Source organism: Salminus brasiliensis, chromosome 22 (assembly GCF_030463535.1).
Source record: "Salminus brasiliensis chromosome 22, fSalBra1.hap2, whole genome shotgun sequence".
NCBI classification, from domain to species: Eukaryota; Metazoa; Chordata; class Actinopteri; order Characiformes; family Bryconidae; genus Salminus; species Salminus brasiliensis.
This window is the reverse complement of record NC_132899.1, coordinates 296,461-308,703: the sequence shown is the minus strand read 5'-3', so window position 1 is coordinate 308,703 and position 12,243 is coordinate 296,461. Positions and strand designations below refer to the sequence as shown.

Sequence of the window (12,243 nt, the reverse complement as noted above, 5' to 3'; positions counted from 1 at the left end):
ACTTCAAGATGCTTGTTGGAAGGAAAGGCAGGTTTCACAGAGATGTGACCCCTGATCGCTGGATTCAAACGGCACGGTCCTAACTATGACACTACGGAACCTTCTCGCCTGCATTGTTCTCAAGAGTTCCCCTGAAATAAGGACATCTGATGCCGCCCAGCAACTTGACAGCGGCGGCCAGAAAAGGCATGTCGCAGGCGTTCTGCCGAAACCCGGGATCGAACCAGGGACCTTTAGATCTTCAGTCTAACGCTCTCCCAACTGAGCTATTTCTGCACAGCGGGCAGCGAGCCCAGTCCTGCCTGTGCTGTGCAACCTCAGTCAAGTTATCGTGCTAACAGCCAGTATGCGGCAACAAATGAATGCTAGTTTCTACGGAGATAAGGTGCATGGGGATCTTTTCCTAGGCTGGTGTTGCCTTGGCATGGAGACACGACCGTCAGAGGTATCCGCAAAGGGGAGTTTGTCCCCATAGGACGAGAGCACTTTCCATCAGGCACGAGTTAGCGGCCATCGATGGCCTCAGTCAGAAACGTGCGCTCTTGTAGCGTCCTTCACAGTGCCGATCGGGAGCAAAGTTACTCTCCTCCTAGCTTGGACTTCATGTCCAGCAATCCCAATGGCCTGCACTTGGTAGACCAAGCCCATTGCTGGTAAACAGTGCGGTGCAAAAGCAGATGTGGCCAGTAAGGGGATCGAACCCGCGACCTTGGCGTTATTAGCACCACGCTCTAACCAACTGAGCTAACCGGCCCGGCCGGAGCCCTCGCCCCTCCGGCCGTGGATGACGAAGGTCACGTCCGGCACTGCCTTAGGCCTTACCCAGAAAGTGCCTGTGTGGGGATGTCTGCAGGGGCACTGGAGCATGCCCCTGAGCTTCAACACTCCTTCCAGTGAGGACGATACTTTGAATTTCTCAAATGGATTGAGATCTGTCATTTAATTGCCACATTCCTGACAAAGCTCACATTGGCCACAGCTGTTGGGGTAAACTTCCAATGCACTATTCGAGAAACCACCATAGACAAAGGACAGATTGATCCCATCCCTTTTGGTTAGGAGCGTTTCCTAAAGGCAGCAGAAACACCCCTGTGGCATGTTGTCGTCCGGCTTTGAACCATGGACCTCTTTGGAGTAAGGCAAAGATGATGAACACTACCATGCATAGACCACAAGCAGTGCTGGAAAGAGTCTGTGTTCTGCATTCTCAACGACAAGATTTTGCGGAGAGTTTCCTTTCAAATTCAGCCAGCGTACCTGCAGATACATTTGTCAGCTGGTGCTTTCGCAGCCTTGGTGGAATAGAGCTGAGCGAAGCTGCCGTCCAAGCAGCCGACCCACATTTCATTCCCAGCCAGTATGTGAGCTTTCGCGCACCCGGCTCATGCAAGCAGTCACGCTTGCCAGAAGCCAGCGGTGCATCGTCCTCCTTTCAGAAAGCAGAGGTTGCATGGGCAGCAAAAGCAACAGGCCCTCCCCGTCGGGGAATCGAACCCCGGTCTTCCGCGTGACAGGCGGAGATACTGTCCACTATACTAACGAGGAACGCATGAGGCGGTGGGGGAATACTGCAAACCTTTACATGTCTGAGTACAGCTGAGGTAGCAGTTTTGTCGGAACGTTGGAATTCCGTCAAGGTGATCAGTTCAGCCGTCTGGGAAAAGATACCGTGTATTGGTCTCTAAAACTTGTCCAGCATGCGCCGTTGCCTATTTCCAGCTGAGAGGAGCGAAGGGGATGCGGCCCCTTCGGCATAGAGATCCTTGACGGGAGGACAACTTGTCCCGCTGACCCACTCGGCAGGACTCACCAGTCACTGAAGGGTATTCCCCTGTACCATGGAGCGGTTTCCACATCACACGGAGACGCAACAGATCAGGATGCCCTCCACCATGCTTCTGTAGGAGCAGAGTTTTTGGAGAAGGTGCATGCATGTCAATCTTCTACAGGCTCCTTAGCAAGTAGATGCGTTACTTCACCTTCTTACTTCAAGATGCTTGTTGGAAGGAAAGGCAGGTTTCACAGAGATGTGACCCCTGATCGCTGGATTCAAACGGCACGGTCCTAACTATGACACTACGGAACCTTCTCGCCTGCATTGTTCTCAAGAGTTCCCCTGAAATAAGGACATCTGATGCCGCCCAGCAACTTGACAGCGGCGGCCAGAAAAGGCATGTCGCAGGCGTTCTGCCGAAACCCGGGATCGAACCAGGGACCTTTAGATCTTCAGTCTAACGCTCTCCCAACTGAGCTATTTCGGCACAGCGGGCAGCGAGCCCAGTCCTGCCTGTGCTGTGCAACCTCAGTCAAGTTATCGTGCTAACAGCCAGTATGCGGCAACAAATGAATGCTAGTTTCTACGGAGATAAGGTGCATGGGGATCTTTTCCTAGGCTGGTGTTGCCTTGGCATGGAGACACGACCGTCAGAGGTATCCGCAAAGGGGAGTTTGTCCCCATAGGACGAGAGCACTTTCCATCAGGCACGAGTTAGCGGCCATCGATGGCCTCAGTCAGAAACGTGCGCTCTTGTAGCGTCCTTCACAGTGCCGATCGGGAGCAAAGTTACTCTCCTCCTAGCTTGGACTTCATGTCCAGCAATCCCAATGGCCTGCACTTGGTAGACCAAGCCCATTGCTGGTAAACAGTGCGGTGCAAAAGCAGATGTGCCCAGTACGGGGATCGAACCCGCGACCTTGGCGTTATTAGCACCACGCTCTAACCAACTGAGCTAACCGGCCCGGCCGGTGCCCTCGCCCCTCCGGCCGTGGATGACGAAGGTCACGTCCGGCACTGCCTTAGGCCTTACCCAGAAAGTGCCTGTGTGGGGATGTCTGCAGGGGCACTGGAGCATGCCCCTGAGCTTCAACACTCCTTCCAGTGAGGACGATACTTTGAATTTCTCAAATGGATTGAGATCTGTCATTTAATTGCCACATTCCTGACAAAGCTCACATTGGCCACAGCTGTTGGGGTAAACTTCCAATGCACTATTCGAGAAACCACCATAGACAAAGGACAGATTGATCCCATCCCTGTTGGTTAGGAGCGTTTCCTAAAGGCAGCAGAAACACCCCTGTGGCATGTTGTCGTCCGGCTTTGAACCATGGACCTCTTTGGAGTAAGGCAAAGATGATGAACACTACCATGCATAGACCACAAGCAGTGCTGGAAAGAGTCTGTGTTCTGCATTCTCAACGACAAGATTTTGCGGAGAGTTTCCTTTCAAATTCAGCCAGCGTACCTGCAGATACATTTGTCAGCTGGTGCTTTCGCAGCCTTGGTGGAATAGAGCTGAGCGAAGCTGCCGTCCAAGCAGCCGACCCACATTTCATTCCCAGCCAGTATGTGAGCTTTCGCGCACCCGGCTCATGCAAGCAGTCACGCTTGCCAGAAGCCAGCGGTGCATCGTCCTCCTTTCAGAAAGCAGAGGTTGCATGGGCAGCAAAAGCAACAGGCCCTCCCCGTCAGGGAATCGAACCCCGGTCTTCCGCGTGACAGGCGGAGATACTGTCCACTATACTAACGAGGAACGCATGGGGCGGTGGGGGAATACTGCAAACCTTTACATGTCTGAGTACAGCTGAGGTAGCAGTTTTGTCGGAACGTTGGAATTCCGTCAAGGTGATCAGTTCAGCCGTCTGGGAAAAGATACCGTGTATTGGTCTCTAAAACTTGTCCAGCATGCGCCGTTGCCTATTTCCAGCTGAGAGGAGCGAAGGGGATGCGGCCCCTTCGGCATAGAGATCCTTGACGGGAGGACAACTTGTCCCGCTGACCCACTCGGCAGGACTCACCAGTCACTGAAGGGTATTCCCCTGTACCATGGAGCGGTTTCCACATCACACGGAGACGCAACAGATCAGGATGCCCTCCACCATGCTTCTGTAGGAGCAGAGTTTTTGGAGAAGGTGCATGCATGTCAATCTTCTACAGGCTCCTTAGCAAGTAGATGCGTTACTTCACCTTCTTACTTCAAGATGCTTGTTGGAAGGAAAGGCAGGTTTCACTGAGATGTGACCCCTGATCGCTGGATTCAAACGGCACGGTCCTAACTATGACACTACAGAACCTTCTCGCCTGCGTTGTTCTCAAGAGTTCCCCTGAAATAAGGACATCTGATGCCGCCCAGCAACTTGACAGCGGCGGCCAGAAAAAGCATGTCGCAGGCGTTCTGCCGAAACCCGGGATCGAACCAGGGACCTTTAGATCTTCAGTCTAACGCTCTCCCAACTGAGCTATTTCGGCACAGTGGGCAGCGAGCCCAGTCCTGCCTGTGCTGTGCAACCTCAGTCAAGTTATCGTGCTAACAGCCAGTATGCGGCGACAAATGAATGCTAGTTTCTACGGAGATAAGGTGCATGGGGATCTTTTCCTAGGCTGGTGTTGCCTTGGCATGGGGACACGACCGTCAGAGGTATCCGCAAAGGGGAGTTTGTCCCCATAGGACGAGAGCACTTTCCATCAGGCACGATTGAGCGGCCATCGATGGCCTCAGTCAGAAACGTGCGCTCTTGTAGCGTCCTTCACAGTGCAGATCGGGAGCAAAGTTACTCTCCTCCTAGCTTGGACTTCATGTCCAGCAATCCCAATGGCCTGCACTTGGTAGACCAAGCCCATTGCTGGTAAACAGTGCGGTGCAAAAGCAGATGTGGCCAGTACGGGGATCGAACCCGCGACCTTGGCGTTATTAGCACCACGCTCTAACCAACTGAGCTAACCGGCCCGGCCGGTGCTCTGGCCCCTCCGGCCGTGGATGACGAAGGTCACGTCCGGCACTGCCTTAGGCCTTACCCAGAAAGTGCCTGTGTGGGGATGTCTGCAGGGGCACTGGAGCATGCCCCTGAGCTTCAACACTCCTGCCAGTGAGGACGATACTTTGAATTTCTCAAATGGATTGAGATCTGTCATTTAATTGGCACATTCCTGACAAAGCTCACATTGGCCACAGCTGTTGGTGTAAACTTCCAATGCACTAATCGAGAAACCACCATAGACAAAGGACAGATTGATCCCATCCCTTTTGGTTAGGAGCGTTTCCTAAAGGCAGCAGAAACACCCCTGTGGCATGTTGTCGTCCGGCTTTGAACCATGGACCTCTTTGGAGTAAGGCAAAGATGATGAACACTACCATGCATAGACCACAAGCAGTGCTGGAAAGAGTCTGTGTTCTGCATTCTCAACGACAAGATTTTGCGGAGAGTTTCCTTTCAAATTCAGCCAGCGTACCTGCAGATACATTTGTCAGCTGGTGCTTTCGCAGCCTTGGTGGAATAGAGCTGAGCGAAGCTGCCGTCCAAGCAGCCGACCCACATTTCATTCCCAGCCAGTATGTGAGCTTTCGCGCACCCGGCTCATGCAAGCAGTCACGCTTGCCAGAAGCCAGCGGTGCATCGTCCTCCTTTCAGAAAGCAGAGGTTGCATGGGCAGCAAAAGCAACAGGCCCTCCCCGTCGGGGAATCGAACCCCGGTCTTCCGCGTGACAGGCGGAGATACTGTCCACTATACTAACAAGGAACGCATGAGGCGGTGGGGGAATACTGCAAACCTTTACATGTCTGAGTACAGCTGAGGTAGCAGTTTTGTCGGAACGTTGGAATTCCGCCAAGGTGATCAGTTCAGCCGTCTGGGAAAAGATACCGTGTATTGGTCTCTAAAACTTGTCCAGCATGCGCCGTTGCCTATTTCCAGCTGAGAGGAGCGAAGGAGATGCGACCCCTTCGGCATAGAGATCCTTGACGGGAGGACAACTTGTCCCACTGACCCACTCGGCAGGACTCACCAGTCACTGAAGGGTATTCCCCTGTACCATGGAGCGGTTTCCACATCACACGGAGACGCAACAGATCAGGATGCCCTCCACCATGCTTCTGTAGGAGCAGAGTTTTTGGAGAAGGTGCATGCATGTCAATCTTCTACAGGCTCCTTAGCAAGTAGATGCGTTACTTCACCTTCTTACTTCAAGATGCTTGTTGGAAGGAAAGGCAGGTTTCACAGAGATGTGACCCCTGATCGCTGGATTCAAACGGCACGGTCCTAACTATGACACTACGGAACCTTCTCGCCTGCATTGTTCTCAAGAGTTCCCCTGAAATAAGGACATCTGATGCCGCCCAGCAACTTGACAGCGGCGGCCAGAAAAGGCATGTCGCAGGCGTTCTGCCGAAACCCGGGATCGAACCAGGGACCTTTAGATCTTCAGTCTAACGCTCTCCCAACTGAGCTATTTCGGCACAGCGGGCAGCGAGCCCAGTCCTGCCTGTGCTGTGCAACCTCAGTCAAGTTATCGTGCTAACAGCCAGTATGCGGCAACAAATGAATGCTAGTTTCTACGGAGATAAGGTGCATGGGGATCTTTTCCTAGGCTGGTGTTGCCTTGGCATGGAGACACGACCGTCAGAGGTATCCGCAAAGGGGAGTTTGTCCCCATAGGACGAGAGCACTTTCCATCAGGCACGAGTTAGCGGCCATCGATGGCCTCAGTCAGAAACGTGCGCTCTTGTAGCGTCCTTCACAGTGCCGATCGGGAGCAAAGTTACTCTCCTCCTAGCTTGGACTTCATGTCCAGCAATCCCAATGGCCTGCACTTGGTAGACCAAGCCCATTGCTGGTAAACAGTGCGGTGCAAAAGCAGATGTGGCCAGTACGGGGATCGAACCCGCGACCTTGGCGTTATTAGCACCACGCTCTAACCAACTGAGCTAACCGGCCCGGCCGGTGCTCTGGCCCCTCCGGCCGTGGATGACGAAGGTCACGTCCGGCACTGCCTTAGGCCTTACCCAGAAAGTGCCTGTGTGGGGATGTCTGCAGGGGCACTGGAGCATGCCCCTGAGCTTCAACACTCCTGCCAGTGAGGACGATACTTTGAATTTCTCAAATGGATTGAGATCTGTCATTTAATTGGCACATTCCTGACAAAGCTCACATTGGCCACAGCTGTTGGTGTAAACTTCCAATGCACTAATCGAGAAACCACCATAGACAAAGGACAGATTGATCCCATCCCTTTTGGTTAGGAGCGTTTCCTAAAGGCAGCAGAAACACCCCTGTGGCATGTTGTCGTCCGGCTTTGAACCATGGACCTCTTTGGAGTAAGGCAAAGATGATGAACACTACCATGCATAGACCACAAGCAGTGCTGGAAAGAGTCTGTGTTCTGCATTCTCAACGACAAGATTTTGCGGAGAGTTTCCTTTCAAATTCAGCCAGCGTACCTGCAGATACATTTGTCAGCTGGTGCTTTCGCAGCCTTGGTGGAATAGAGCTGAGCGAAGCTGCCGTCCAAGCAGCCGACCCACATTTCATTCCCAGCCAGTATGTGAGCTTTCGCGCACCCGGCTCATGCAAGCAGTCACGCTTGCCAGAAGCCAGCGGTGCATCGTCCTCCTTTCAGAAAGCAGAGGTTGCATGGGCAGCAAAAGCAACAGGCCCTCCCCGTCGGGGAATCGAACCCCGGTCTTCCGCGTGACAGGCGGAGATACTGTCCACTATACTAACAAGGAACGCATGAGGCGGTGGGGGAATACTGCAAACCTTTACATGTCTGAGTACAGCTGAGGTAGCAGTTTTGTCGGAACGTTGGAATTCCGCCAAGGTGATCAGTTCAGCCGTCTGGGAAAAGATACCGTGTATTGGTCTCTAAAACTTGTCCAGCATGCGCCGTTGCCTATTTCCAGCTGAGAGGAGCGAAGGAGATGCGACCCCTTCGGCATAGAGATCCTTGACGGGAGGACAACTTGTCCCACTGACCCACTCGGCAGGACTCACCAGTCACTGAAGGGTATTCCCCTGTACCATGGAGCGGTTTCCACATCACACGGAGACGCAACAGATCAGGATGCCCTCCACCATGCTTCTGTAGGAGCAGAGTTTTTGGAGAAGGTGCATGCATGTCAATCTTCTACAGGCTCCTTAGCAAGTAGATGCGTTACTTCACCTTCTTACTTCAAGATGCTTGTTGGAAGGAAAGGCAGGTTTCACAGAGATGTGACCCCTGATCGCTGGATTCAAACGGCACGGTCCTAACTATGACACTACGGAACCTTCTCGCCTGCATTGTTCTCAAGAGTTCCCCTGAAATAAGGACATCTGATGCCGCCCAGCAACTTGACAGCGGCGGCCAGAAAAGGCATGTCGCAGGCGTTCTGCCGAAACCCGGGATCGAACCAGGGACCTTTAGATCTTCAGTCTAACGCTCTCCCAACTGAGCTATTTCGGCACAGCGGGCAGCGAGCCCAGTCCTGCCTGTGCTGTGCAACCTCAGTCAAGTTATCGTGCTAACAGCCAGTATGCGGCAACAAATGAATGCTAGTTTCTACGGAGATAAGGTGCATGGGGATCTTTTCCTAGGCTGGTGTTGCCTTGGCATGGAGACACGACCGTCAGAGGTATCCGCAAAGGGGAGTTTGTCCCCATAGGACGAGAGCACTTTCCATCAGGCACGAGTTAGCGGCCATCGATGGCCTCAGTCAGAAACGTGCGCTCTTGTAGCGTCCTTCACAGTGCCGATCGGGAGCAAAGTTACTCTCCTCCTAGCTTGGACTTCATGTCCAGCAATCCCAATGGCCTGCACTTGGTAGACCAAGCCCATTGCTGGTAAACAGTGCGGTGCAAAAGCAGATGTGGCCAGTACGGGGATCGAACCCGCGACCTTGGCGTTATTAGCACCACGCTCTAACCAACTGAGCTAACCGGCCCGGCCGGTGCCCTCGCCCCTCCGGCCGTGGATGACGAAGGTCACGTCCGGCACTGCCTTAGGCCTTACCCAGAAAGTGCCTGTGTGGGGATGTCTGCAGGGGCACTGGAGCATGCCCCTGAGCTTCAACACTCCTTCCAGTGAGGACGATACTTTGAATTTCTCAAATGGATTGAGATCTGTCATTTAATTGCCACATTCCTGACAAAGCTCACATTGGCCACAGCTGTTGGGGTAAACTTCCAATGCACTATTCGAGAAACCACCATAGACAAAGGACAGATTGATCCCATCCCTGTTGGTTAGGAGCGTTTCCTAAAGGCAGCAGAAACACCCCTGTGGCATGTTGTCGTCCGGCTTTGAACCATGGACCTCTTTGGAGTAAGGCAAAGATGATGAACACTACCATGCATAGACCACAAGCAGTGCTGGAAAGAGTCTGTGTTCTGCATTCTCAACGACAAGATTTTGCGGAGAGTTTCCTTTCAAATTCAGCCAGCGTACCTGCAGATACATTTGTCAGCTGGTGCTTTCGCAGCCTTGGTGGAATAGAGCTGAGCGAAGCTACCGTCCAAGCAGCCGACCCACATTTCATTCCCAGCCAGTATGTGAGCTTTCGCGCACCCGGCTCATGCAAGCAGTCACGCTTGCCAGAAGCCAGCGGTGCATCGTCCTCCTTTCAGAAAGCAGAGGTTGCATGGGCAGCAAAAGCAACAGGCCCTCCCCGTCGGGGAATCGAACCCCGGTCTTCCGCGTGACAGGCGGAGATACTGTCCACTATACTAACGAGGAACGCATGAGGCGGTGGGGGAATACTGCAAACCTTTACATGTCTGAGTACAGCTGAGGTAGCAGTTTTGTCGGAACGTTGGAATTCCGTCAAGGTGATCAGTTCAGCCGTCTGGGAAAAGATACCGTGTATTGGTCTCTAAAACTTGTCCAGCATGCGCCGTTGCCTATTTCCAGCTGAGAGGAGCGAAGGGGATGCGGCCCCTTCGGCATAGAGATCCTTGACGGGAGGACAACTTGTCCCGCTGACCCACTCGGCAGGACTCACCAGTCACTGAAGGGTATTCCCCTGTACCATGGAGCGGTTTCCACATCACACGGAGACGCAACAGATCAGGATGCCCTCCACCATGCTTCTGTAGGAGCAGAGTTTTTGGAGAAGGTGCATGCATGTCAATCTTCTACAGGCTCCTTAGCAAGTAGATGCGTTACTTCACCTTCTTACTTCAAGATGCTTGTTGGAAGGAAAGGCAGGTTTCACAGAGATGTGACCCCTGATCGCTGGATTCAAACGGCACGGTCCTAACTATGACACTACGGAACCTTCTCGCCTGCATTGTTCTCAAGAGTTCCCCTGAAATAAGGACATCTGATGCCGCCCAGCAACTTGACAGCGGCGGCCAGAAAAGGCATGTCGCAGGCGTTCTGCCGAAACCCGGGATCGAACCAGGGACCTTTAGATCTTCAGTCTAACGCTCTCCCAACTGAGCTATTTCGGCACAGCGGGCAGCGAGCCCAGTCCTGCCTGTGCTGTGCAACCTCAGTCAAGTTATCGTGCTAACAGCCAGTATGCGGCAACAAATGAATGCTAGTTTCTACGGAGATAAGGTGCATGGGGATCTTTTCCTAGGCTGGTGTTGCCTTGGCATGGAGACACGACCGTCAGAGGTATCCGCAAAGGGGAGTTTGTCCCCATAGGACGAGAGCACTTTCCATCAGGCACGAGTTAGCGGCCATCGATGGCCTCAGTCAGAAACGTGCGCTCTTGTAGCGTCCTTCACAGTGCCGATCGGGAGCAAAGTTACTCTCCTCCTAGCTTGGACTTCATGTCCAGCAATCCCAATGGCCTGCACTTGGTAGACCAAGCCCATTGCTGGTAAACAGTGCGGTGCAAAAGCAGATGTGGCCAGTACGGGGATCGAACCCGCGACCTTGGCGTTATTAGCACCACGCTCTAACCAACTGAGCTAACCGGCCCGGCCGGTGCCCTCGCCCCTCCGGCCGTGGATGACGAAGGTCACGTCCGGCACTGCCTTAGGCCTTACCCAGAAAGTGCCTGTGTGGGGATGTCTGCAGGGGCACTGGAGCATGCCCCTGAGCTTCAACACTCCTTCCAGTGAGGACGATACTTTGAATTTCTCAAATGGATTGAGATCTGTCATTTAATTGCCACATTCCTGACAAAGCTCACATTGGCCACAGCTGTTGGGGTAAACTTCCAATGCACTATTCGAGAAACCACCATAGACAAAGGACAGATTGATCCCATCCCTGTTGGTTAGGAGCGTTTCCTAAAGGCAGCAGAAACACCCCTGTGGCATGTTGTCGTCCGGCTTTGAACCATGGACCTCTTTGGAGTAAGGCAAAGATGATGAACACTACCATGCATAGACCACAAGCAGTGCTGGAAAGAGTCTGTGTTCTGCATTCTCAACGACAAGATTTTGCGGAGAGTTTCCTTTCAAATTCAGCCAGCGTACCTGCAGATACATTTGTCAGCTGGTGCTTTCGCAGCCTTGGTGGAATAGAGCTGAGCGAAGCTGCCGTCCAAGCAGCCGACCCACATTTCATTCCCAGCCAGTATGTGAGCTTTCGCGCACCCGGCTCATGCAAGCAGTCACGCTTGCCAGAAGCCAGCGGTGCATCGTCCTCCTTTCAGAAAGCAGAGGTTGCATGGGCAGCAAAAGCAACAGGCCCTCCCCGTCAGGGAATCGAACCCCGGTCTTCCGCGTGACAGGCGGAGATACTGTCCACTATACTAACGAGGAACGCATGGGGCGGTGGGGGAATACTGCAAACCTTTACATGTCTGAGTACAGCTGAGGTAGCAGTTTTGTCGGAACGTTGGAATTCCGTCAAGGTGATCAGTTCAGCCGTCTGGGAAAAGATACCGTGTATTGGTCTCTAAAACTTGTCCAGCATGCGCCGTTGCCTATTTCCAGCTGAGAGGAGCGAAGGGGATGCGGCCCCTTCGGCATAGAGATCCTTGACGGGAGGACAACTTGTCCCGCTGACCCACTCGGCAGGACTCACCAGTCACTGAAGGGTATTCCCCTGTACCATGGAGCGGTTTCCACATCACACGGAGACGCAACAGATCAGGATGCCCTCCACCATGCTTCTGTAGGAGCAGAGTTTTTGGAGAAGGTGCATGCATGTCAATCTTCTACAGGCTCCTTAGCAAGTAGATGCGTTACTTCACCTTCTTACTTCAAGATGCTTGTTGGAAGGAAAGGCAGGTTTCACTGAGATGTGACCCCTGATCGCTGGATTCAAACGGCACGGTCCTAACTATGACACTACAGAACCTTCTCGCCTGCGTTGTTCTCAAGAGTTCCCCTGAAATAAGGACATCTGATGCCGCCCAGCAACTTGACAGCGGCGGCCAGAAAAAGCATGTCGCAGGCGTTCTGCCGAAACCCGGGATCGAACCAGGGACCTTTAGATCTTCAGTCTAACGCTCTCCCAACTGAGCTATTTCGGCACAGTGGGCAGCGAGCCCAGTCCTGCCTGTGCTGTGCAACCTCAGTCAAGTTATCGT

General features: G+C 53.2%; 15 non-coding genes across 15 annotated transcripts; all 15 read right to left on the bottom strand.

The window, feature by feature from the left end:
- Nucleotides 1–203: 203 nt before the first annotated feature.
- Nucleotides 204–276, bottom strand: trnaf-gaa (transfer RNA phenylalanine (anticodon GAA)). Its single transcript has one exon. It is a non-coding gene; the product is annotated as a tRNA-Phe (tRNA).
- A 404-nt stretch (nt 277–680) lies between these two features.
- On the bottom strand, nt 681–754 carry trnai-aau (transfer RNA isoleucine (anticodon AAU)). Its single transcript has one exon. It is a non-coding gene; the product is annotated as a tRNA-Ile (tRNA).
- A 719-nt stretch (nt 755–1,473) lies between these two features.
- On the bottom strand, nt 1,474–1,545 carry trnad-guc (transfer RNA aspartic acid (anticodon GUC)). The gene has a single exon. It is a non-coding gene; the product is annotated as a tRNA-Asp (tRNA).
- A 643-nt stretch (nt 1,546–2,188) lies between these two features.
- trnaf-gaa (transfer RNA phenylalanine (anticodon GAA)) lies at nt 2,189–2,261 on the bottom strand. The gene has a single exon. It is a non-coding gene; the product is annotated as a tRNA-Phe (tRNA).
- Nucleotides 2,262–2,665: 404 nt separating this feature from the next.
- On the bottom strand, nt 2,666–2,739 carry trnai-aau (transfer RNA isoleucine (anticodon AAU)). The gene has a single exon. It is a non-coding gene; the product is annotated as a tRNA-Ile (tRNA).
- A 1,434-nt stretch (nt 2,740–4,173) lies between these two features.
- Nucleotides 4,174–4,246, bottom strand: trnaf-gaa (transfer RNA phenylalanine (anticodon GAA)). The gene has a single exon. It is a non-coding gene; the product is annotated as a tRNA-Phe (tRNA).
- A 404-nt stretch (nt 4,247–4,650) lies between these two features.
- Nucleotides 4,651–4,724, bottom strand: trnai-aau (transfer RNA isoleucine (anticodon AAU)). Its single transcript has one exon. It is a non-coding gene; the product is annotated as a tRNA-Ile (tRNA).
- A 1,434-nt stretch (nt 4,725–6,158) lies between these two features.
- Nucleotides 6,159–6,231, bottom strand: trnaf-gaa (transfer RNA phenylalanine (anticodon GAA)). Its single transcript has one exon. It is a non-coding gene; the product is annotated as a tRNA-Phe (tRNA).
- A 404-nt stretch (nt 6,232–6,635) lies between these two features.
- Nucleotides 6,636–6,709, bottom strand: trnai-aau (transfer RNA isoleucine (anticodon AAU)). The gene has a single exon. It is a non-coding gene; the product is annotated as a tRNA-Ile (tRNA).
- Nucleotides 6,710–8,143: 1,434 nt separating this feature from the next.
- Nucleotides 8,144–8,216, bottom strand: trnaf-gaa (transfer RNA phenylalanine (anticodon GAA)). The gene has a single exon. It is a non-coding gene; the product is annotated as a tRNA-Phe (tRNA).
- Nucleotides 8,217–8,620: 404 nt separating this feature from the next.
- Nucleotides 8,621–8,694, bottom strand: trnai-aau (transfer RNA isoleucine (anticodon AAU)). The gene has a single exon. It is a non-coding gene; the product is annotated as a tRNA-Ile (tRNA).
- Nucleotides 8,695–9,413: 719 nt separating this feature from the next.
- Nucleotides 9,414–9,485, bottom strand: trnad-guc (transfer RNA aspartic acid (anticodon GUC)). Its single transcript has one exon. It is a non-coding gene; the product is annotated as a tRNA-Asp (tRNA).
- Nucleotides 9,486–10,128: 643 nt separating this feature from the next.
- trnaf-gaa (transfer RNA phenylalanine (anticodon GAA)) lies at nt 10,129–10,201 on the bottom strand. Its single transcript has one exon. It is a non-coding gene; the product is annotated as a tRNA-Phe (tRNA).
- Nucleotides 10,202–10,605: 404 nt separating this feature from the next.
- Nucleotides 10,606–10,679, bottom strand: trnai-aau (transfer RNA isoleucine (anticodon AAU)). Its single transcript has one exon. It is a non-coding gene; the product is annotated as a tRNA-Ile (tRNA).
- Nucleotides 10,680–12,113: 1,434 nt separating this feature from the next.
- trnaf-gaa (transfer RNA phenylalanine (anticodon GAA)) lies at nt 12,114–12,186 on the bottom strand. The gene has a single exon. It is a non-coding gene; the product is annotated as a tRNA-Phe (tRNA).
- Between the last annotated feature and the right edge of the window lie 57 nt (nt 12,187–12,243).